Source organism: Jaculus jaculus, chromosome 2 (genome assembly GCF_020740685.1).
Source record: "Jaculus jaculus isolate mJacJac1 chromosome 2, mJacJac1.mat.Y.cur, whole genome shotgun sequence".
NCBI lineage: Eukaryota > Metazoa > Chordata > Mammalia > Rodentia > Dipodidae > Jaculus > Jaculus jaculus.
The window spans coordinates 153,028,565-153,056,175 of record NC_059103.1 but is presented as its reverse complement, the minus strand read 5'-3'; the positions used below and the strand labels follow the sequence as shown (position 1 = coordinate 153,056,175).

General features: G+C 38.6%; 1 pseudogene; it reads right to left on the bottom strand.

Moving 5' to 3' along the window:
- LOC101601316 lies at positions 1-27,611 on the bottom strand (annotated as a pseudogene).

Below are 27,611 nucleotides of genomic sequence, written 5' to 3'. Positions count from 1 at the left end.
CTATTCCAGCAGTAGCACAGCAATGGAAGCAGAGGCTCCAGCTCCGTCTCCAGCATTGGCAGCGCCAGCTCTGGCAGCAGCAGCAACAGCTCTGGCAGTGGCAGCTCCATCAGCTGCAGCAGCGGCTACAGCAATGGCAGATCCAGCAGCAGCAGCAGGGGCTACAGCACTGGTGGATCCAGCAACAGCAGCTCCAGCAGCAGCAGCTCCACTAGGGGCGGTGCCAAGTCTATGGGGCCACAGATGCCAGGCTCAGCTTGCCCCACAGGAAAAGCCAGTGCCCAGCTCCAGAAAACAGAACAATTGCTCCAGCAATCCAGCCAGCCTACTTGAACCCACAGGGAACCAAAAGGGGATGCATAACTGAGACCAAAATCATCCAAAAAGGTAACTGGGATTGCACCAGGGAAGGATCTCACTTGGGCACAAGCTGACTTGCAACCCTCAACAGACTAGAAATGTTAACTTCTTTGTTGATAGAGGATCTGGTTGTTATAATACCTACTCTTGCATAAATACTCAGTGCTGTTTTTCATTGAATGTGTACATTGTTTAGTTATATTTTAGAATCTGTCTGTGTTTTGTTCAATACAGCCTACTTGAATACTCCCATAGCAGGCAAACCCAGCCCCTAGGAACACCTTTGTAGATACTCTGAGTATCTTAGAGCCACACCTAACACCTTAACCTCCCACCCTGAAGATATATAACATCAAATCAATTGATACAACTAAGAATGCCAGCTAACTAGAAAATCCAAGCATTACCTTAATAAAAGATGCAAAAATGTATACAATATAATACAAGAAAGACTAAAAATTAAGACAAAAATGTATTAATGCCTCAGAAATGACCTCCAGTGAGAATAAGTTAGAAGAAATGCCTCAGAAAGATTTTGAAGGAATGATTGGAAATATGTTCAAAGAAGTCAAAGAAGGAATCAAAGAAGACACAGGACACCAATTTAATGAAATAAAGAAATCAATACAAGACATAAATAAGGAAATAGAAATAATAAAGAAAAACCAGTCAGAATTACTAGCAATGAAGAACATAGTTAAGGAAATTTAAAAAAAAAAAAACTGTAGAAAATCTCACCAGTAGAATAGATGAAGGAGAGAACAAAATATCTAAGCTAGAAGATCAGTGGCAGATCTAATACAGCTCAACAAAGAGAAAGACAAACTAATAGAAAAGTATGAATGGGAATTTCAAGATATTCGGGACACTATGAAAACATCAAACATAAGAATTCAGGGCATAGTAGAAGGAGAATATTTTCACTCCAAAGGCTAGTAGGTGTCTTCAACAAAATCATAGAAGAAAACTTCCCAGAAATTGGGAAAGAGGTGCCAAACTGTTAGAGCTGATAAACACCTACAACCACATAGAAGGATACAAAATAAATACACAGAAATCAGTAGCATTTCTATATGCTAACAACAAACACACAGAGAATGAAATCCCAGAATCACTCCCATTCACAAGTACATCAAAGAAAATAAAGTACCTTGGAATAAACCTAACCAAGGAAGTAAAGGATCTCTACAATGAAAACTATAAAAAACACTCAAGCTAGAAATTGCAGAAGACACTAGGAAATGGAAAAACATCCCTTGTTCCTGGATTGGAAGAATCAATACTGTGAAAATAGCAATCTTACCAAAAGCAATCTACACAATAAATGCAATCCCCTCCAAAATTCCAATGGTATTATTCAAGGAAATAGAAAAAACAATCCAAAAATTCATTTGGAATCACAAAAAAACTCGAATATCTAAAATAATACTGGGCAACGAAAATGAGGTGTCACTATACCTGATTTTAACCTATACTACAGAGCCATAGTAACAAAAACAGCAAGGTACTGGCACAATAGCAGAAATGTAGATCAATGAACAGGATAGAGGACCCAGATACAAGTCCAAGTAGCTACAGCCACCTGATAATTGATTAAAATGCAAAAATACTCATTGCAGAAAAGACAGCCTCTTCAGCAAATGGTGCTGGGAAAACTGGATATTTATCTGTAGAAAGATGAAAATAGATTCTTGTCTCTCTCCATGCACAAAAATTAAGTCCAAATGGGTTAAAGACCTTAACATAAGACCTGAAACTCTGAAACTGCTAGCAGAAAAAGTCGGGGAAACCCTTTAACATATTGGTCTTGGCAAAGACTTTCTGAATATAACCCCAATTTCTCAGGCAATAAAGCCACATATTAATCACTGGGACCTCATGAAATTACAAAGATTTTGTACAGCAAAGGACACTGTGAACAAAGCAAAGAGGCTATCTACATAATGGGAAAAAATCTTCGCCAGCTATACATATGATACAGGATTAATATCTATGATATACAAAGAACTCAAAAAATTAAATAATAAGAAATCAAACAAGCCAATTAAAAAATGAGCTATGGAACTAAACAGAGTTCTCAAAAGAAGAAATATGAATGGCTTATAAGCATCTAAAAAAATGTTCTAAATACCTAGTCATCAAGGAAATGCTGATTAAAACTACATTAAAATTCCCTCTCACTTCTCTCAGATTGGCTACCATCATGAAAACAGATGACCATAAATGATGGCAATGATGAGGAAGAAGAGGAACCCTTCTACACTGTTGGTGGGAATGCAATCTGGTCCAGCCATTGTGGAAATCAGTGTGGAGGTTTCTAAGACAGCTAAAAATTGATCTATCTTATTAACCAGTGATAGCACTCCTAGGCATATATCCTAAGGACTCATCTCATTTCCTTAGAAGTTCGTGCTCATGTTTATTGCTGCTCAATTCATAATAGCTGGAAAATGGAACCAGCCTAGAGGTCTCTCAACTTATGAATGGATAATGAAGATATGGCACATTTATAGAATGGAGTTCTACTGAGCGGTAAAGGAAAATGAAGCTATGTAAGTTGCAGGAAAATGGATGGATCTGGAAAGGATTATACTGAGGTAATCCAGGCCCAGAAAGCCAAGCATCACATGTTTTGTCTTATATGTGCATCCTAGCTACAGATGACTGGGCTTCTGTGTGAGAAGGAAAAAACTCAGTAGCAGAGGCCAGTAAGCTAGAAAAGAGATAGAAAGGGAAGAGAAAGAAAGAAGGGGGTACTTAATAGGATGGTATTATATATATGTAAGTAGAAGAATAGATTAATGACAGTGAAAAGGCCCAAAATGAGGTCTGGAGAAGAGATTGAATAAAGGAAAGGTGGAGGGACAGCTAATCAAAAATTTCAGTGCCATGGGTGGGATATCTTCCAGTCAGTTGTTGGCCAGAAGGATCCCTGATTCACCCAAAACATTATAGGCCATTGCTGAGGCCCTTGGTTTCCCACCAGTAATATATGGTAAGACCCTATTGCTGAAGACACCATGTATTTGGGCTGTAAGGGCACTGAGAAATCTTTCTGGAACTGAGCTGATAACCTCCTCCATGTAGACCAGCTGACAGAAAGCTGGGAATAGCCATTCTGCATGCAGTTCAATGGGAGAAAGAGAAATCACTTGTGAAGATGCTCATCAGTAGACACTGCAAGCCTTTTATTTGGCCAGCCAAGCCAAATGAGCCATAGTGCAATAGTGGCACATCTGTTATGGGGGAAACCAACTGCCCTCTAATTGGACTGAAGGCCCACTCCATGGGAAGGGACTACATCCCTGATACTGAAAACTTAAAATAGGGGTTAGTCAGGAGCCCTAGAGGTGTAACGTCTGCTGTTGTCTGGTCAAATATATATAATATGCTTATTAAACTGCCCAGTAAGCACTTCTGTTAATGTCCACACCCTTATATTAATGCTACTCTCACTTTTGGTTGAGAATCTTCTCTTTTCAGATGGCAGTGACCTTGGGATGACTCAGAAGGTATCATGGTGATTGATAGAAAGAAATGACTGCAGTGCTCAGTACTAAAATATGTGTATCACACCTTCCAAGGCTCAGGGTCTAATGCAGAAGTGGTGGCAGAAAGAATGTAAGAGCTAAAGGAAGGGCAGGACTCCATAGAACATGCTCCCTGCAGACACAAAATGGCCTGGATGTCCATTGTCTCCCAGTGCCTGATACTACCTGCATAAGACCATCATAAGAGGAGGAAAAGATCAAGATATCAAAAGTAAAAGAGATACTGATAGAGATGAGGAGGGGTTATGATGGAGAGTGGAGATTCAAAGGGGTAAGTGTGGGGGGAGGGAGGGCCTCACCATGAGGTATTTTTTTATAATCATGGAAGTTGTTAATAAAAAAATTTAAATTAAAAAAAAATTAAAATATTTTAAAAAAGAAAAGAGAAACACACTGGTGTTTTAAAGAAGAGAGTTTACATATGTGGTTAGGCTCCCTTAAATATCACACATACAATTAGAGTGAGCCTGGTTATCAGACTCAGGTATGAAAGGAGAGAAATGATTGGTTCATATACTCAGTGGTCTGACTGAGGATGGGCCCGACCACCCAGATGAGCTGAGCCGAAGAAGACAACAATAGTTCCTGCCCCTGAGTATTGCTTGCAGCCATCTTGGATGAGTCTAGATAAGACGAGGGTTCTAGTACTGTCTGGGTAGAAAGGTAGCATCTCCTTGTTTTCTCTGGGATTCTGTCCCTGTCCCACTGCCTATAGAAAGCTATATAGCTCCTGTGTCTTCTTAAGTATGTTCCTACCTGCATTGAGTATCTCATGGAACCTCCTCATTGGCATTGCTAGAATGAGAAGTCCAACTGATGCTGTATGTTTTTCCCTAGATAACTCTTCTTAGAATTCTAGAACTTGCCTTTGTGTTCCCCATATTTTGCTCTGTACAGGAAATTATCATTATATTATCTTCACCAGAGCATTTATGTTGTCATTTCTTCTTTGATTCCTGATGACACACATAAAAATATAAATTTATTAAAGCAGAAACAATGTCTTAAATATGGTGTAAATCATAGGACAGAGGATTTGACTAGCTAACAATAGAGTATTTTATAATTAAATGTGGATAATTATTTGGGGACTGTAACCTAAAAACAGAAGTTCCATACTGATTGGATTTTTTTTATTAGAATTTTTAAAGCAGGAAATCTAAAAGAACAAAATATGTGACTTTTAAACTTATGTCGCATTCAGCTTTGCAATACTGTCAAAGAACACCTAACCAAGAGCAGCTTGTGGGTTTATTGTGGCTTATAGTCTTGAGGGAAAGCTGGGTACAGTGCCCACAAGCCTGCCCCAATAATACACTACTTCCAAGAGCCTCCAATTCCCCAGTTGCAACTGGCTGGGAACCTAGCATTCAGAACATATAAGCTTATGGGGGACACCTGAGTCAAACCACCACAACTTAATTCTAAATATAATAGAATCAAAACATAATAAAAACCAAAACTGAATGTTTCCCATAAAATCTAAAACTAAAGCCAGAAGTGATGAATCCTAACTGTAATTGCAGCACTTAGGAGGCTTAGGAGTCTTGCCATAATCTTAAAGCCAACTTGGGCAACATAGTCAGTTTCTGGCTAGAGTGATCTACATAAAGAGACTGTTTTTCTAAAAGAAAACCAAACCAAAATTTTTAAACTAATATTGACTTTCAAAGTTAGAATTACCAACAGACCCAATTATTCCCTAACAGGGCATTTACCTTAAATGCTTCATGCTTCACTACAGAGATATTTATTCAACCATGCTTATGGTTGTTCAATTCATAACAGCTAAGAACTGGAATCAACCCACATGCCCATTATTGGACAAAAGGATAATGAAGTTGTGGTACATATACACAATGGAATTCTACACAGCAGTAAGAAGAAATAATACAATGAAATTTATAGGAAATTGGATGGACTTAGAACAGATCATACTCAGTAAACACACAAAATCATTGAAAGACAAACACTGCATGTCCTCACTGATCTGCAATTCCTAACCTGTATCAGCTTGAGTTCCTGGAATATCTGCTAGGCAACTCAAGGCCCAGACAGTAGGGCTGGAAGTGTTAGGGGGCCAGGGCATGGGGAGGGTGGGAAATAAGCACAAAACTAAATCCAAAATGCACTGATGCCATAGAAACCTTTCTCCTTGAAGACAGACTAAATATATATATGGCCCTCAATAGGAGTACAGGAGGAGTTCTCAAAAAGAAGGGTCCTGGGCTGGAGAGATGGCTTAGCGGTTAAGCGCTTGCCTGTGAAGCCTAAGGACCCCGGTTCGAGGCTCGGTTCCCCAGGTCCCACGTTAGCCAGATGCACAAGGGGGCGCACGCGTCTGGAGTTCGTTTGCAGAGGCTGGAAGCCCTGGCGTGCCCATTCTCTCTCTTTCTCCCTCTACCTGTCTTTCTCTCTGTGTCTGTCGCTCTCAAATAAATAAAAACTAAATTAAAAAAAAATTAAAAAAAAAAAAAAGAAAGAAGGGTCCTGAAGAGGGTGGAATGAAGCCTATGCTTAAAAAATTTGGCTCTGACCTGTAATTCACTATACCAGAAATAGGCACTACCCACATTGAGCTGTTGATTGAACAGGCCTATGAGGTCCCCAAGACAACACAGGCACCTGTCAAAGCACTTGGTTACCCATCTGAGGTAAAAAATAAGAACCTAGTGCTAAAGACACCATACGCTGCTAATTCAGAACACAGAGAGACCTGATTGGAATCCATAACAGAGCCAGTCCCCAGATAATTAGTGCATATAGTGATAGAAAGAACTACATAAGCTACTGAAGGAGAGTAGCCAACAATGGTGTGAGCAAGCAGGGGTCTAAACTACTCAGAAGCAACCAACATAACAAGAATTACACACTCTGTGATTGACTAAGAGATCTGCTCAGTGGGAAGGAACCCATTTATGGAACTGGACACTAGGTCTGAATCCTATGGAGAAAAAGATTATGCTCTCCAATGTCAAGTACCCACTAGTCTTTGGATAAAAGAGGAGCTATATCCATCAAATTCTCCCTAAATTAATAATTCTTATTCAATTAAAACTATGCTGACTTCACTCTCCATTGGAGAATCTATTTTTCTTTTTCAAAACATAGTGAGAATGTAAGAGATAAACTACTCCTTGCATCTCAGTCAAGGACCAGGTGAAACCACAGAGGAAGTGGGGAGATGAGCAAGAGTGATTCTTCCATGGTGAATTTGACAATCAATATGAAGGTGAAGGAGATAGATGCTGAGGATATTCAACACATACCAGAGCAGAAATCCAGATGTTCCTAAGAGCACATCACTGAAGTAGACTTAAACATACCAACCAAGTCTCAGGGAATTTTGAAGAAGAGGACACAGAAAGATTGTAAGAGCCATAGATTGGGATGTCATTCCCAGAGGCACTGCCTCCCCCCAAATAACTGCTGCTCCTACAATACAGAACCCACAACCCCATGGGCAGCAACCACACTGAGGAAGGCTTCCAGCCTAATAGGTCAGAGAGGAGGGAACAGATGGTACCAGCACATGATGTACCTATACAAATTATGTTCTTACGAAAAAAAAAAAAAAAAAAAAAAGAAGGGACTTCCAGTCAAGATGGCCACCACCTATCTGCCCCAAGCCTCCAGTGGAAAGAAAGAATCTGCTTCTCTTTTTCAGATAGACAAAGATCATAAGCAGAGAACCATCCCATCCTACCTCAAAAGGGCCCCAACTGAAAGTAAGAATATTAGGCAAAACAAGCAAGGGTGCTGTTTTCTTGGTGAACCTGGTACCAGAACAAGGGTGAAGAAGATCAACACAGAGAAAAATCAACTCCTACCAAATCATATCTCTGAGACACTGAGGCTGCCAACACCTTATCAGTGTATTCAGACATGGGAATTTTTCTAAGGAAATTTAAACCTATTTTTGAAAATATACATGTTTATTATTTCTTAAAATGCTTATTAAAATATAAATTAGAAACAACAAACTAACAAAACTGGGTTCATGGGCTAGAGAAATAGCTTAATGGGTTAGGCACTTGCCTGTGAAACCTAAGAATCCAGGTTTGATTCTCCAGTTCCAAGTAAGCCAGATGCATATGCCACCTCTCTTTCTCCCTCTCTCCCTCCCTCTCTCCCTCTCTCCCTATCTCTCTCTCTCCCTCTCTCTCTCTCTGTCTCTCTCTCTCTCTCTCTCTCTCTCTCACACACACACACATTCTCTCTCATTCTTTTTCAAACAAATAAATAAATTAACATAAAAATATTTTTGAAAGCTGGCTTCCTAAAAAATGCAGATAGCATACAATAAAATGATGTAAGAAAAATAAAATTAAGAATATATTTAATAACCTCAATATTTTTTTTCTCAATATTTGTAGTGACTGTTTTTGTTCCTCATTTGTTACTAACATGAAAACTCTTGATTTTTCATGAAATTTTGCAGGTGCTAAAAAGTAATGTTCTGTAGGGCTGGAGAGATAGTTTAGCATTTAAGCACTTGCCTGTGAAGCCTTAGGACCCTGGTTCAAGGCTCAATTCCCCAGGACCCACGTTAGCCAGATGCACAAGGGAGCGCACGCATCTGGAGTTCGTTTGCATTTGCTGGAGGCCCTGGCGCACCCATTCTCTCCCTCTCTCTCTCTCTCTCTCTCTCTCTCTCTCTCTCTCTCTATCTGCCTCTCTCTCTCTCTCTCTCTGTCACTCTCAAAATAAATAAAAATGAACAGCAACAACAAAAAAGTAATGTGCTGTATTCAGGAAAGAGCAAACTCCAAAGCAATGGTGGGCAGCAAGCACAGTACTAAGGATACAGTAGGAGAAGAACTTCAAGGTGGAGGACACTGTGGGCCACATGCAGATTCTACCAGAATGAATAAGTTAATGAACAAATTAGTAACAGGAGTAACATAAGACAGCCACTTTTCCTTTTCTACATTTTACATTCATTCATAGGCTTTGGCCACAGAAAAAGAAATAAACCCAAGTATATACATGGACTATTTCTGTGTTCTGCCACTCCAATTCTCAAAATAATGAAGCTACTTCTGCTTGTTTAGTGTGTTTGATGGAAAGAGGTGAAATGTGAAAAAGCAAAAAGAAAGGCAATCCCTGAAATGACTAGGACTCATATTTTGGAAATACTTCCTATTACTTATTGAAACAAATATTCATTGTTATTTTTAACTACTATCCAGCAGTACCAAAAATTAATTATAATGTATGTGATTTAGATTATGAATCATTGAGAAAATTATCCTATGTCAAGATTAATTGTATCTTTGGACAGCATATATTAAATAACTATATATTCTATTAGCCTGAAATGCCAGATCTAATATAAACTGAATAATGCCTGTGTGGAAAAATAGTGCTTATATTTATATCTCAAATTTCAAACTTATTTCATTGGCTCTGTTGATTTATTCACTATTTCCACATGAAGCACATTTGTACTTCCTCATAGGCTTTTCTTTGAATCATTTTGAAACAACATACTTATACAGTTGGTATATTGCAAATGTTTGGTTCAAAGCTATCTGTTCTGCCTTTGAAATTATTAAAGCAGGGGAGTTTCTGGGAAAGGATGTTCACTGTGCCATTTCATCTGTGCTGAGTATCCCTGATGCACTCTCTTGCTTTGGCTTCTAATATTCTTCATTTTTACTATGCAGTACAATTGATAGAACATCACAAAAGTCATACGAAATGTTTCCTTACTTTTATCTGGCTGCAGCTTTTATGCATCCCTTTCTGGAAAATTATACTCCTGTTTTAAACCTGTGGAGTTTGTTCATTTCTACACAAGGCGCCCATGGCAACTGTTTTGAAACACCAACAAAGGCAGTTACTCATTCCGACTCAGCTGGCCTGAATAATTTCACTTGCCCAAGGTTGCTGACTCACTAGCTGGCCTGAAATTTTCACCAGAGGAATATGAGGGTCTCAGGAGGTCCATGGCTGGATTTCTCATATACCTCACAACAATCCAACAAGAGAGGCAGCTTTCCATGAGCCCCGGGAAAAAGGGTGGTGGCAAACAGACTTTTACATTCTAAGACCATTATTCTTGGACTCTTGCCCCTCACTAGAGTATGCCAGCTGCTAAGCAGATCTTCTGGGAAAACAACAACAACAACCACTAGAATTGGATGTCGATCATGCATTTTCTAATGGTAGCATGACTGTATTTTAATTTTATATACCAATCTATAAACCTCAGATAAGATTCTGACTTCCTAAATGTGGGCTAGCTATCTTTTAAATAAAGGGAGCTCTGTAAACTAGCATAACTGAGCCACTCAGTAAATAGATGGCAGGAACAAATACAATGCCATTCCATGGAACAGTAGGTGCTTTGGTTGATTTTATTGCTAAAGTCATCACCTCCCTGCTCCAAAGTGTCTGCCACCAAACTGTTACATTTAATATCCTTGCATATATCGTCTCCAGTACTGTAGTTATCTACATATTGCCTGACCATAATCAGCTGATGGCATAGTGGGTTTTGTTCTGGCTTACAGCCCTGAAGAGAAGATACATCATGGCAGGAGACAACGCTAGAGCAGAGGCTAGACACTGCCTCCTGCAACAGTACGTGGAAAACTCTAGCAAGTGAATAAACTAAACTGTGGCAAGGGAAAATCTGGGCTCTCTCATTCCAGAACAATACTTCCACTAGCCAGTCTTCACTTCCAAAATTGTCACCAGGTGGAGACCAATTATTCAAAACACATGAATTTATGGAAGACATCTTATTCTAACCACCACATCCAAGATATTGTGAATCACTACAGTGCTTTTAGTAGACTAGACATGTGACTAATTCCTGTGGCAGTTTTCTTCTACTAGCAGGAACTATATGCCCTGTCCTCAGTTCTATAAAACTGAGTCCCAAGCCTGCCATTTGCAGCAACTCAACATTCTAATTGTTTTTGCCACCAACAGAGGGAATTGAACACAATTTCCCAGCAACCCATCAATGAACACTCATTAGATATAGTCTGCTGTTACAGCTTCAGTTTTATATGACATACCCCTACTTTAATAAAAGTGTATTTCCCATTACCTCCAACACAAATCTATTTGTTAAGACATTTTGGGTTAGTGTTTCACTAGAGGGGAAAAAAAAAAAAGTAGGAGACATGTATTTAGAAATGTGTTGTGAGGAACTGACTCATGTGACTGAAATCAGCCCTTGAGGAAAGATAGAATTTAACTCGGGCATGGGCTGAAGCTGTTATCCAAGAAAGCCCTTGGAGGTCACAGTTCTGCTCTTGAAGCCTTTCAGACTTTTGAATTAGTCGTGCCCTGATTATCTAGGACAATCTTCCTCACTTATAGTAAAGTGATTTCAATCTCCAATCACATCCACAAACACAATTGCAGCAACACCAAGATGAATATGTGACTATAGGCTGCACCTGTATCCTAGCCAAACCAACACATACCCTGTCTCACACACTTAAAATTGAATGAGAAAAATTATTAATTAATAAATTGAAACCCAATAGTTTTCTAGCTTACCTTTAAAGTCACAGCTTATATGACATTATAACTGTGGGGAAGGAAGAATTGGAGGAAACTAAGTATTATCAGCTCTAGCCCCACACAAGAAATATTAGTTTCCCACCAGAAGAATTCTTCTGTTACAGTAAAATAGCAACTCTGATTTAGCCTGTGAGTTAGGCCTTCAGATCATCACTCAGGCCACATTTATCCTGGAATAGTCTATCCTACCATGAAGTCTAGGTGATAGCTTTCCATGGATGGTCAACGTGATTATCAATTGGAAGGCAAAGTGTGCTTGCATGACCTTATCCTCTGGGCTTCCATAGCAGGAGCAAGGTTCAGAGATCAATGTGGAAGTGGTTGCAGTAGGAATATAAAAGCCAGAGAAGGGGGAGAACAGCTGTGGAAAACTGTCATTCAGACATCCCACAGCCATTTCATTCATGACCTTACAATGATTACTGGAATCAACAAAACACCCACAACACAGTACTAGGCCCCTCAACACTCTGTTATGGATGATAGAGCAGGGCATGAGGCCCCCATGCCTGCCTGAGGAGATATTAGCAATTAATGCTGGCTAAAAGAATGGAAGTCATTTTCTACAATTTCATAGCCATTGGTAGGACCCACTAACTTTGGCAATTTCCTCCCATGCCTATGACAGCAGCCCTAATTATCACACATGGGAAAAATAAATGAGAAAGACATCAAAGCAAAAGAGGAACTAGCTGGAAATAAGAGGTTCATCAGAAAGAAGGGGGCAACGTGGAAGTCAAGAGAACATTATAGGATTAGGTTAAGATCAAAGTATATTAAACACATGTATAAAAAGTGTCAGTGAATGAATACAAAAAGAAGTATCTTCCTGACTAGACTATAAAAGCTAGTGCACATTGAAATTTTGATCTAAAGTGTTCCTGACCACACCTGCTCTTTATGTAAAAACAAGACCATGGTTCCACTATTCTGTATTACTCAAAGGTCATCCTAATGGAAGAGTGAGCAGAAATAGGTGGAGAGATTTTAATTCATTCTTTTCTGCATGGTGCGCCTGCCTTTTAGTGTGCAACAGAATATTTACTGCATCTGGTTTTGTTTCATCTCTTCTATCAGTTCCCATTCTTGCCCCCTCCTCACCTCATTGCACATGAGCACCCCATCCAGGAGCCTCATGATTATCAGCAGCTTTCACCCAGCATCCTTAGCTCTGTTGACTGCTGGCATTGTCAGGCATCAGTCGTCATAGTACAATGCAGTTACAGCCAGACACAACAGAACACTTGAGTGCTTCTCCACAAACATCGTCAGTACCTACAAATTTGTTGGACATTATTTAAAAGCATGGCATTGAATAATGATTTATAAAAGCATTATCAATACTTTCATCTTATCACTTTCATAATTTTTGTTTTTATTCAGTTCTTTTAACAAAGGGCTGCACATAATTGTAGTATCATGGATTCAAGGCTTGTAAAGCAGGATTATGTTATTTCAACATGACTGCTGTTTCTATAATACAGTGATCCTATGATCTGTTTATTGGAAGATCTAGGCCCTAAATTAGAGATAAGTTGGACAACAACATCTGATTCTGAGACATTTGTTTAGAACCTACATTTCTACATTTATTAAGTCAGTTTCCTAGAATAAGCTAAAATAATGCTTTCAGTATACTAGAAAACAGTGCCCAGGATGTAATGAATAGATTTTGTTTTTTTTATTTTTCAGAAATGTTACCCAAATCATGGTACCATCTACAATACAAAGTTAGACACTGTGAACTTCTTGCCCAAACAGGAAAGGCAGCAGACACAACACATGCATTTGCTGAATGAATAAGAAAGTACAGGAATGAACTAATTTTCTTTCCATACATGTACTATGACAAAGAAAAAAATTAATTACTTCTTTTGGTATCAAGCAGCAAGTGTCACAGAAAATGTCAAATCACTTCCTCTCATTGGACATTTACTTTGAAAAAATAAATTCTGAAAAAACAATATTCTAACCTTTCTTTGATGTTGTATGAATAAACTCACACAGAAATTAGGCAACTAAAAATTAGATGTGATAACTCTTACTTTTTTATAGAGAGTTCATTAGGTGTAGGCCCTCTTGAAGCCCATGATTGATGATAGCTTGATATTGGAGAGTGGGCTTATGTTTGGATATGGTTCTGACTTGTTTCCCAGCCCAGCTATGGGTCCCATACCACTGAGGGGATCAGTTAGCCAACTCAAGAGCAGTTGGTTCTCTACCATGGCTGTGTGCCACAATTGCACTTGTGTGGGCATCACAACAGGTTATTTGTTGCTAAGTAGGTTAGACCATGGGTTGCTTGGACAGATATTGGTCATTTCCCCCATTCACCCATGTAGCACCTTCTGGCACTAGACATGCTGACTGTCTGGGACTGACTCTCCTGGCTTCCAGCCATGCCATTCCATTTTACGTGTCAGCTGCATATGGTGTCTTCATCAATAGGGTCCTACCACTGACCTTTGGTGGGTCATCAAGTACTCTGACAGAAATCTGTCATTCTTTCAGGAAACCCTGTAGGTTTCTCTGATCAAAAGCTTATTGTGGATGATAGCCCCATGCTGGAACTGGTAGTTACAGGACATTGCCCACTAAGAAAATGAGGAGAAAGATAACAAATATACAAGAGATAGAAAGGGGTGGGGGGAGAGGGAGGGAGGGAAGATGTAGAAAATTTAGATTAGACTTGATCCTACCCTCTCCAGTGTCTTGTGGGTCAGGTGTTTCCTATAAGGGCCTGGTGAAGTTTCATCCATTTGGTCTGCCTTTTAGGAAGTAGAATTTTATGGTACCATTGCCTTTTGGGTATAGATTAGTGTTTCCCACCCCTTCGATGCCCTCTCTCATTTGTCCTGGTGCTAACTTATTCTCCATTGGAGAATCTGCTTCTCTTTTTAAGATACATACAGATCCTAAAGAGAAAGTCACCCCATCATACCTCAAAAAGGCCCCAAGTGAAACTAAGGAAAATTTGCAAAACAAGCAAGGGTGCTGTTTTCCTGATGAACCGGATACTAGCACAAGGGTGAAGGAGACCAACACAGAAAAAAATCAACTCCTGCCAAATCAGCGAGCCAGAGCCTCATAGGCCCCCAACACCTCAGCACTGAAGCAGATCAAAAATGAACCCAGCATGGCTCAGGGAAATTTTGCGGAAGAGGGAGCAGAAAGAATGTCAGAGCCACATGTTGGGTCTTCATATGCAGAGACATTTATCGTACCAATAACTGTGGGCTAACTCCACAATGCATGATCCATAAACATCAAGAAGGATGGGCCAATGGGGAAGTGGTAGGTCACGGATGAGCCTAATAATGGTACCAAACTGCCTGTATATGCTGAATAAATAAATAAATAGATGTTAATATAATACAAACTGACTACATCTAAGTGATTTGTTCAAATTAGAACTAGCATAAAGATTCACCAGCAGAGCTGACCCTTGTTTGTCCTTCCAAAAAAATATCTCAGATTTCTTCCCATTCCCCCTTTAGAACACTTGAATAAAAAAGTGCAGAACAGGACTTCTGGTCAAGATGGTGACTGCCTAACTGTGCGGTACATCCCAGCAAAAGAAAGCCAAACCATTGAGGGTTCACTGGATCTTTTAGAGTAGAGGAATCTCTAATATATTTCCAGTGGGAGGATGCAGAGGGGAAACAAAGGGAATCACTGCTTTCCTCACTTGCGGGTAGCCCACCCCCAATACCCCCAAACAGCCACAGTACCCACAGTCCCAGCTTCAGGATACTTTGGCAATTACTGTAGGAAAGAGGATCCAGGACAATATAGTTCCACTTGCCTCATTGCACAGGGGTGATTGCCTTGCTACCCCCGCTCTTGGACATGCTGCACCTGCTGGCCCACTAGAACTCAGACTCTATCCATCCATCTGCCGCCCATATCCACTTGTGAAAGCTTAGCCTGCTCTGCCAATTTGCCTGCTTACTATCCCTGCCAACATCCATCCATGCGCAAGCTCAGGCCCATTCCACCTGCCCACCCAAGCTCAGGCTCACTCTACCTTTCTTCCTGAACCAGCTCAGGTCCAATCCCCTGCCTGTTTGCCCAGCTGGCCACCCGCTGGTGTCCTGCTCACTGACTACTTCATTGAGTTTCTCAGTGTCCTATCATGGGAGTTTAGGCTGCTTCGGTGCTTGGTGCTTCAGTGTCTCCCCTGCCTGAGCTCAGGCTGCTTCTGCACATCACCTTGTGAGAGCTCAGACTACTTTGGTGACCCTGCCATGCAGGAGCTCAGGCTGCTTTGGTATCTGGCCTCAGGCTGCTTCACCTTGCCTGCCGGCTAACTCAGGCCAACTTCCCCAAGAAGCACCACATCCCCCACCCATTAAGACCACAGTCTTTCTCTCCCTGCTCATACAATGTGATGGGCAGACAACAGTGCAAAAGAAATAAAATGAAAAATCAAATGCAAGTAAATACAGTAAGATCACCCAGCCTTACAATTAACATCTCTAATAAAAACATAAAAGAGACATTATGATCAGAACACCAAAATGAATCTATGAGCAATGCAACCCTAACCAAGCTACTGGTAGAACTTCAGAAAAGCAACAAAGGACAGATAATGATGTCGATGCTGCCATCACTACACTAGACCTAATAGATAAGAAAATGAAGTGAGCCCAAAGACAGTTATGAGATATGAAGGAGACTGTAAAAAAGAGGACCTCAAAAATCAGCTGGCAATGCTAAATAAAGACATAAAGAAATGCAAGGATGAATTCCAAGAAGCATCAAGAAAATCAGAAAATGATGTGAAAAGGGAGCTTGACAGAGGGATGGGAACTATACATAGAGAAGTAGTAGAAAATGCAAACCTAATTGAACAAGTCCAAAACTCTCTAGAAGCTCTCAAAAATAGAATCAGCCATATGGAGGATAGAAACTCTGATCTGGAAGACAAGGCAGAAGAAACAGTTCAAGAGTTAAAAAGTTTCAATACATTCAAAAATTTCTGAGAACAGAACATGAGGGAATTATGGGATACCCATAAATGTCATAACATTCAGGTCTTGGGAATACCAGAAGGCAAAGAAATTCAGACCAAAGTCATGGAGAACTTATTTAACAAAATAATCAAAGAAAACTTTCCCACTCTTAAAAAAGAAAGGCCCATCAAGATACAAGAAGAAACAGAACTCCAAACAGATTGGGCCAAAGGAGAAACTCTCCAAGAAATATTGTCATTAAGACTCTAAGGATTGACACCAAAGAGAAAATCCTAAAAACAGCTTGGGAAAAACAGCACATCAGTTTTAAAGGCAACCCCATCAGAATTGCTTCAGAATTCTCATTGGAAACCCTGAAAGCCAGAAGGGCATGGAATGAAACACTGCAAAGCCTAAGAACCTATGGCTTCCAACCCAAACTACTTTATCCAGCAAAAGTTTCTCTCATAATAGATGGTGAAAGAAAAACTTTCCATGACAAAACTCAGCTTTACAATTATACGAACACAAAACCAAACTCGGAGAAGGCATAAAAACTTCAAAGTCCATGAAAATATCAAACCACATATCCCAACACAATTTGGCAGGATTCAAATAAAACCTCATAGTCATTACCCTAAATATTAATGGTTTAACTCACCCAGCAAGAGACACAATCTAATAGGATGGATCAGAAAATTAAACTCCTCAATCTGTTGTCTTCAAGAAACCCATCTCATTACTAAAGATAGACACCTCCTTAGGGTGAAAGGGTGGAAAACAACATTCCAAGCAAACGGGAATAAGAAACAAGTAGGCATAGCTATATTAATATTGGATGGAAACAACTTTAAACCAAAAATAATCAAAACAGACAAAGAAGAACAATTCCTACTTATCAAGGGAATGATCTATCAAGAGTATATCACAAACATAAATCTGTATGCACCAAACACAAGGGCACCACAGTTCATAAAACAAACCCTACTTGACAATAAAACAGAAATAACCACCAACACCATCATAGTTGAGGGCTTCAATCCACCATTATCAGTAATAGACAGATCATCAAAACAGAAACTCAACAGGGAAATAAGAGAGCTCAGCAAAACCATAGATCACTTAGACCTAAGGGACATCTACAGAACATCCCATCACAAATCCACAGACCACACATTCTTCTCAGCAGCCCATGGAACATTCTCTAAAATAGATCATTACTGGGCCACAGAGCCTGCCTCCATATATTTAGGAAGATTGACATAGTTCCCTGCATGATGTCAGATCACAATGCTATATTGCTAGAAATTAACAACAAAAGACCAACCAAGAATCCAACTGGTGCCTAGAAACTGAACAGCACACTTTTAAACAGTAAATGGACAGTAGATGAAATAAAAAATGAAATTTCAAAATTTCTAGAAATGAATGATGATGAGAACACATCATACCAAAAGTTATGGGACACAATGAAGGTGGTCCTCAGGGGAAAATTCATAGCACTCAATGCCTTCATAACAAAGACAAAGAGATCCCAAATCAATACCCTAACCATCCACCTAAAGGCACTGGAAAAGCAAGAAGAAACCAACAACAAATTAACAAAATTCAAAATGAAAAAGGAGAGATCACAACAGACAGAAGTGAAATTGTGAGAATCATCAGGACTTACTTCAAAAACCTCTACTCCACAGAACTGGATAATATGGAGGCAATGGATAAATTCCTGGACACATACCATCTATCAAGGCTAAACTCAGAGCTGATTCACCTCCTAAATAAACCTATCACGCTCAGGGAGATTGATAATAAACCTCCCCCAAAAGAAAAGTTCAGGACCAGATGGCTTCTCAGCTGAATTCTATCAAACCTTGATGGAAGAACTCAAACCAATCTTTCTCAAACTGTGCCACACAATTAGAGAACAGAGAAAGCTCCCCAACTCCTTCTATGAAGCAAGTATCACCCTAATTCCAAAACAGTCAGAGATGCCATAGGAAAAGAAAACTACTGGCCTATTTCCTTGATGAACTTAAATGCAAAGATCCTGACCAAAATCCTTGCAAACCAAATCCACCAACACATCAAAAGCATTTTCCAACTTGATCAAGTGGGTTCAACATATGGAAATCTGTCAGTGTAATACACACATAAACAAGGATAAACACAAAATCCACATGATCATTTCTATATATACAGAAAAGGCCTTCAACAAAATACAATATCAATTTATGATCAAAACACTGGAAAGAATTGGCATGGGTGGTTCATATCTTAACATAATAAAGGCAATATACTAAGCTCCAAGGGCCCAAATAATAGTTAATGGAAAGAGACAGGAGGAATTCCCATTGAGATCAGGAACAAGACAGGGGTGTCCAGTATCACCTCTGCTCTTCAATATAGTACTGGAAGTCCTAGCTCAAGAAATAAGGCAGGAGAAATAAATAAAAGGGCTACAATTTGGAAAGGAAGAAATTAAGTTTTCTTTATTTGCTGATAACAAGATTTTATGTATAAGAGACCCAAGAGACTCCATCCCAAAACTCTTGAAGGTGATTAACTCCTATAGCAAAGTAGCAGGATACAAAATCAATGCACAAAAATCAGTAGCCTTTCTATATACAAAGGACAAAGATACAGAGAAAGAAATAAGGGACATAGTCCCATTTTCAATAGCAACAACAACAAAAAAATAATAACATTCCTTGAAATAATATTAACCAAGAAAGTGAAATTTCTATACAATGAAAACATGAAAACACTCAAAAAGGAAATTAAGGAGGACTTGAGAAAATGGAAAGACCTCCCATGCTCCTGGATAGGCAGAATTAATATTGTGAAGATGGCAATCCTACCAAAGGCAATATACAGATTTAATTCAGTTCCAATTAAAATCCCAACAGTGCTCTTCAGAGAGGTAGAAAAAATGATCTCAAAGTTCATATGGAAAGGCAGAAAAATCTCAGATATCCAAGCATATATTCAGCAAAAGAAATACTTCTGGAGGCATCACCATACATGATCTAAAGCTATATTACAAAGCCATAGTAATAAAAACAGCATTGCACTGGCATAAAAATAGGAGTAGAACAATGGAATAGAATTGAGGACCCAGACTTTGGGTCAAGCAACTACAGCTATTTGACAAAGGCACTAACAATATAGGCTGGAAAAAACACAGCATCCTCAACAAATGGTGCTGTACAAACTGGATAACTATATGCAGAAAATTGAAACTTGATCCACACATCTCACCATACACAACCCTCAAGTCCAAATGGATCAAAGACTTCAATATAACACCAGAAATTCTGCTACTACTGGAAGAAAATATAAGAGGAACTTCCCGTGATATAGAGATGGAAAAAGAATTCCTGATCTAAACCCTAGTAGCACAGGATAAACAGTCACTCAATCAATGGGATCACATGAAACTGAAAAGTTTCTTCACAGACAAGCCCAGAATAAGCAAAGCCAATAGATTACCCACAAATGGGAGAAAATATTTGGTAAATATCCAAATGACAAAGGTCTAGTCTCTAGAATCTACAAAGAACTCACAAACCTAAACAATAAAAAGTCAAACAACCTACTCACAAAATAGGTAAAGAGCTGGACAGGAAGTTCACAGAGGAAGAAATACAAATGGCAAACACATATTTAAGAAAATGTTCATCATCCCTAATCATTAGGAAATGCAAATTAAAACAACTATGAGATTCCACCTTACCCCAGTAAGGATAGAAAACATCAAAAAATCAAATGACAATAAATTCTGGTGAGTATGTGGAGAAATAGGAACCCTCATCCACTTTTGGTGGGAATGTAAGATGGTACAGCTACTTTGGAAAGCAACATGGAGACTCCTAAAAAGCTGACTATAGAGTTACCAACAAACCCAGTTATTCCCTTACTGGGCATCTACCCTAAAACCTTCAAGCCTCATCAATAGAGATTTGCTCAACCATGTTTATAGCAGCTCAATTCATAATAGCTAAGAGCTGGAAAAACTCAGATGTCCATCACTAGAAGAATGGATAACTAAGATGTGGTATATCTACACAGTGGAATTCTACACAGCAGTAAGAAAAAAATGACAGAATGCAATTTGAAAAAAAAATGGTTGAACCTGGAACAGATCATTGTCAGTGAACGTACCCAATCACAGAAAGATAATCGCAGCATAGTCTCACTCATATACAGCAATGAACCTGAATCTGTCCAAGATGCTGACATACCCAGCAAGCATCTCGAGGACTATACAATAGGGTGGATGGGGAAGGAGGGGACGGCAAGAAAGGGGGTGTGGGACACAAATCTAGACCCAAACGGCAATAGTACCATAAAATTCTACAGCCTAAAAGGCAGACCAAATGGCTGAACCTTCACCAGGCCCTTACAGGGAATACCTGAGTCACAAGGCACTGGAGAGGGTACAATGAATACTGACCTTAATCTTCTACAGCTTCTCACTCTCCCTCTCTCTCTCTTCTCTATAACTGTTGTATATTAGTTATCTTTTTCTTCCTTCTCTTAGTGGGCACTGACCTGCAACTCCCAGTACCAGCAGGTGGCTATCATTCACAATGGGCTTTTGATCAGAGTGACCTAGAAGGTTTCCTAAAAGAAAGACAGATTTCAGTCAGAGTACTTGATAACCCACCAAAGGTTAGTGGTAAGACCCTACTGCTGAAGACACCATATGCAGTTCACATTTAAAATGGAATGACATGGCTGAAAGCTGGAAGAGTCAGTCCCCAGACAGTCAGGGCATCTAGTGCCAGAAGATGCTACTTGGGCAACTGGGGGAAAATGACCAATATCTGTACAAGCAAGTCAACTGATGGTATAACCTACTTAGCAGCAAATAACCTGTCCTGATGCGCACACAAATGCAATAGTGGCACACAGCCATGGTGGGAAACCAGATGCTGTTGATTTAGCTAACTGATCTTCTCAGTGGAATGGGACCCATAGCTGGAGCTGGGAAACAAGTCAGAACCATATCCAAACATAAGCCTGCTCTCTATTATCAAGCTCCCACCAATACAGGGCTACAAGAGGGCCTACACCTGTTAAATTCTATTAAATTAAATTAAATAATAAAAATAAGGGTTATCCTATTTATCTGGTGCTGACTTTATGTTGGAGAATCTGCTTCTCTTTTTCAGATGTAGATCCTAAGGAGAGAACCACCCCATCATACCTCAAAAAGGACTCAGCTGAAACTAAGAATAATTGGCAAAACAAGCAAGGGTATTGTTTTCTTGGTGAACCTTGTACCAGCACAAGGTTGAAGGAGATCAACACAGAGAACAATCAACTCCTACCAAATCAGATATCGAGAGACACAGACTCCCAACACCTCATCACTGAAGCAGACCAAAAATGAACCCAATGTGGCTCAGGGAAATTTTGTGGAAGAGTGTGTGGAAAGAATGTCAGAGCCACATGTTGGACCATAATATGCAGAGCCATTTCCTCCTACCGGTAACTGTGAGCTAACTCCACAATGGATGACCCATATACCTCAACAAGGAGGGGCCAGAGGGAGGGGGTAGTACATGGCTATGCCTTACAATGGTACCCACTTGACTGTATTCACTGAGTACAAAACTAATTAATAAAAGAATGAATTTAAAAAATGCAGAACACATAAAATTACATTCAGCTGGAAAGAGAAGGTAGAGAAAACAAGAAAAAGCTTCCTTGCCTGCCAGAAGGGGTGGGGGCAATGCCTATCTTTTACACATAAAGCTTTGAAAATAATTACATTAAGCACATGCTCAGTTATATCATTTAATAATTTTTCCAAAATACTTATGAGTAATTTCAATATATGCCTTTTAACCTGCACCTCATGTTCCATTATGGATAATTATTCTGCTTGCTTATTAAACCCTCTAAATTACAATGATTAATCATACACATTGCAAAATTAAATTGTGAGAAATGATTAATCATCATTGTATTATTGTTTAATTATACTACATATTTCATTTTAACTAGAAAACAGAAAGTATGTTAACTCCTGGGCCAACCACATTCTTATGCTAGCAATTAGCCTAGATTTTATTACAGGTAAAGAAAATAAGGTTCAGGTTATGTGAATTACCTAAGGTGAAACATGAGTATCTCCTGTTTTTGGTCTGAACAAAGAATGGTTTAGAATGAATAATTTTCTACTAAACTGAAAAATAAAAATTAGGAGGACACCTAGCGTATGTGATGATTATTCCAAAAAGTGTGCCTTTTATTTCTAGAATCATACATTTATATTGAGTTACCAAAATAATATATCTCTCTGATGCTTTCAGCCAACTACACATCGTCATGAATCCCACCTAAATGAAATTCAGAGTCTCAATGTTGGGCCCCAGATAATTCATACTTGGAAATATGATGGAAGGTCCGGCTACATGAAGATGTCAAAACTTAAGATAGGAAAATGGAGAGAGGAAATAGATGAACAACATAATATATATTTATTTTTTATAATTTTTGTGTGTGTGTGTGTGTGCATAGGTGCAGATGTGGTCAGAGGCCCACCTTGAAGTGTTTGTTCTCCACATTCTTTGAAATAGGGTCTATTCCTGTTGCAGATAAATTGACAGACTATAAAAGAATATCAGACTAGCTTCAAAGTCTCCTACGCCCAAATCTCATTGTCATGGGCACTGGACCACAAAAGCATGAGCCACTTTGCTTCTGGCTTTATATAAATGCTGGGGAGGGTTAGCAGACTATATAAGCATGTATCATCTTCCTAGCTTCCAAGTGGCAGATGATATTACTTTAAAAAAATGCATGTTTATAAAGCAGGAAGAACACAAGAGTCTCTTACTGATACACATAAATACCCATCAGATGTGACATAGATGTCTGGAAAATTGAAACAGGACTACAGGCTTTGCAAACAAATGCCCTTAACAACCCATCCATCTTCTCAGCCTGTTTTAATTTCTTATAAGAAGTAATATTTCTCACTCTTAGAAAATGATCAGATGAGTTTATGTCCATGTCTACCCCAGTGTAATGTGGAAAAAGTTAATATGATATTCTAAGAAGAATGGGATCCAGGGACCTGCTGGTTTCTGTTGGCTGTAGGCAGAGAGAGGGTCTGGATTAACTACTGTACCAAACATCTATGAAATGACTGACAATTATCCTAAAAGTAGATTGGAATGCTTTTAGGAAGTAGATGCTAAATTTCAATCAATAAATGTACAAAGTATACCTCCAAGTCTAATTAGCATAGTAGGATTATTTTCAAATCCTTTGGAACCTGGAAAATGATCAAGATTTCTTCACAAATGTTTTATTCAATGTGCTTGCATTTGAATATATGTGCTTCTTCATGTTATCAAAACTCAATTCTTCCTCAAAGCAGCCCATCCTGAATAATCCCAACATATGCCTGTTTTGAATCTATAAAAACTAGTGATTATTTATAGAATATGTAACTTGTTTGTAACTATTTTTCACATAAGTACTTGAAATAACAAATTCTCCAAATGAATAACACAGGATACATATATTTATTACACATCTTCATCTTATTTGTTTTCTTTTTAGAGTTCTTGACTGTGTTAAACAGGCTCAGAAAATGATCCTTCTATTTGATGTTTCTGGGTCCAGCATGTAACTGCAGATACCATGGCTACAACGCCAAGTGTTAGGCATAAAATTGCAGGCTTTAAAATGCAGAAGATTTGATGATATATTCCTCACACTCAGCTGCATCTGCACTGGATCACATATTTGTTCACGAAGAACTGGTTGTCTGTAGAGATAAGATGATATAGACCATTAATTATACATGGAAGCCAGAAGATAAAGAGAAATGATTGTTTATATAGACCACTACCTTACCAGAATGCTATACGGCGCAAAAGCTAATAAACCTGCTCTAATAACTTTGAACTCAAGAGATAATTTACATTTTATTAGGTGGAAGGGCTTTGAAATTGTTTGTGGCACAGGATTAAAAAGATAGGAAATAGAGAGGAAGAGAATCAGAAATGAGATTCATAATTTTCCGTTGGATCTACAGAATAGGAACTGCCTGTACTGAATTATGACTTCTTCTGATTTCTCATCAGGTTGTCTGAAAAATGACTCTAAATGTGATGATGCTGAAAAATGGTATCTAAAAAAGTTTTTCTTTTTTTCAAACTTAATGTTTCCTGCAGCTGTTTATTAATGATATACACAATAAAATTATATCACTTATGCATTATTTACCATCATGCCTCTGGATTTCTATCTCTGGATTTTCAATGACTCACATGCCTAAAAACAGAATAGCCCTAGGCATGTTAGGTTTTGAGTAAAAGTCACTTATATATAGTTTATAGAATGTAATTTGAAATAAAATACTCAATTCTCTGGCCTCAATTGTGTGTGAACAAGAATATACATTTTATATAATTATAACCTCATTTGTATTCTACATTATATCATTTGCTCATTGAGTTAATTTTTATTGAGTGTTCACTGGTAAAAGGTACCATGTTAGAGGTGTTCAATATTATTTAATTTAACTAAGAAATCATTATATATTTTAGCATATCTCCCTCCTATCATGAGAAAAATTGTTACAATCACTTGTAAACCTGATAACCTGATTACATTAACTAATATATTTACAGAGATAGGGTGTCTATCTAGTCTACACTTAGGATGACCCAGTCTTTAACATTGGAGTTGCAGAGGTAAATACACATTTACACGTTCAAACTACATAATTCAACAAGAAAACTGATGGAGTAGTATGCTAGATCCTGTTTGTGGGGGACAGTGGAACTGTTGGTGTATCTTTCCATCAACAGCCATGAACCTTGAACCTTGGTCATTGCAGGAGTATTTACACAACAAATTTGATAAATTCAGCATATTTATGGTTTTAGTTTAGTTTGTTATGTTGTTTACAGAGAGCCAGTTAGTAAATGGCTTCAAAACCATTGAAAAATATATTCACAAACATATACCTGTGAATAAAATTGTGTTATGAAAGAAAACATCCTGAAGTGTTTATAATAGTATATGATACAAATTTCAAGTTAATGTTCATGCATTAAAGGATATCTGAAATTTATTTAACACAATCTAATCCTTCTATGAAGTGAGGTGATGGATGATTAGAGAGTACAGAAAACACAATTGGTAAAAATATCAGTGCCTCTTAGCCAAGTAATTGTTATTTAAGTTCATTTGCATTTTTATATTTATGAAACATAAAATATATTAAAAATAAACAAATGTAAATCTACTCATATACAGGTTTCCATATGTGCATATGCATTCATTTTAACTAACCACTTACATACATACATATACATAGACATGCATACATACAGTTTTTGTCAAGAGTTTTATTGAGTGTAGGCAGACATCTGGAGTACTGTAAACCTGCATTATCTGTAGATTCAAAAAGGAACGAGCCATGTCTTCACACTGTCATATGTGTCAGGCTTGGTGCACATGATGAAGATTTATGAAGTATCATGAGAGTAATACGGTTCCTGAAAACCTTGTAGAATTTGAAGTAGGGTCTTAATCGCATTTAGTAACTTGAATTTCATTGAAGATGCATAGTATTTTATAATTTTAAAACAAAAGGGCTGGAAAGATGGCTTAGCGGTTAAGCGCTTGCCTGTGAAGCCTAAGGACCCCGGTTTGAGGCTCGGTTCCCCAGGTCCCACGTTAGCCAGATGCACAGGGGGGCGCACATATCTGGGGTTTGTTTGCAGAGGCTGGAAGCCCTGGCGTGCCCATTCTCTCTCTCTCCCTCTATCTGTCTTTCTCTCTGTGTCTGTCGCTCTCAAATAAATTTAAAAAAAAATTTGTTTGTAGAAACCTCCCATTTCTGAAACTTTATTTGTTCCTTCAGTTTCAAAAATTTTAATTAAAAATGTGCATTTCGGAAGTTGTATATTTATCTGAGTAATAACTAAAACGTTTCTTTTTTGTTGCTGAGGTGCATTAAATTTGAGATAATGTCTCCATCTTCAACAATGTAGTTTCTGCATTGTTTGTACTTTCCAGCACCCTTGACCGCATTTTAGAATGTTCCTCTTAAAAAAAAAAAAAAAAAAAAATCTTAGTATTTCATTACTTCAGCCATAATCAATCCCTTTTCAAAATCTGTGTGACTCTTCCCTGCAGCCCAAGGAGCTGTGGGTCCTTTGTTGATGCTCCACGCAGGTACTTCATCTGGGACTGCAGTGGAAAAGCTTTCTAGTTGGAGTGCTGCAAACCCAGCCTTAATGATCTTTGGCAAGGTGCTTTGTGTTACGTTTGCTTCTAGATACTTCTGTCTCTCCCCAGCACTCAATTCTTGCAACTTGAATTCCAAAGCCTCACTAAAAGAAATTACCAAGGCATCTGGATCATACTTGTCCAGCCACTTTTTAATTTTTTCAACCATTTATTTTTCTTTCTAAATATATACTTTTTCAGAGAGATTAACCAAGTAGGCCATTGGTTTTGAAATAAAAAGTAAGTGTTTCTTCAACACTTCAATCTCTTTGTCATGACAGAAGCGAGCAGTTTTCTTTTGATCTATAACCCAGGATCTGAGTTTGCACATTATATCATATTCAGGTTGTAGTATTTGATCTCTTCCTCTCACATCCATCTTTTCTAGCTGATCTATAATGGGCCCAATCATTTGTTCATCTTTATGCTGAAGCTCTTCATGTACTATTTCTATATTTCCAATGGGATCTACACTTCCTTCAACTGGCATGATATCATCATTTTCAAAAGTACGTGTTAGATGAAAACTCCCATCACAGGCACTAATATGAGATAAAATGGCATTCCCCAAGCCCTGCCCATTGTGAGCTCCTTTCACAAGGCCAGCAATATCCACTATATTTAGAAAAGCAGGAATTTTGCTTGGTGTTTTGTGACATTGGCATAAAAAAAAAAAAATCAAACCTTTTGTCTCTCATGCTTTCATTGGTAGTGCAGAATGGGAAGCTTTCTGCTAAAGGCTGACTATTGTCAACAAATTGAAGAAGGTAGACTTCCCAACATTTGACAATCCCACAACACCAATTTTCAATGAGGTTCCAAGTCTTCCAATGATTGGGGGTGGCTTAATTCCATCACCCCCCTTTTGCAGGGCACATACTCTGGGAGGATGATGGCACAGGGGCCCGTGATTACAGGAGTCGGGTCTTGCAGGCAT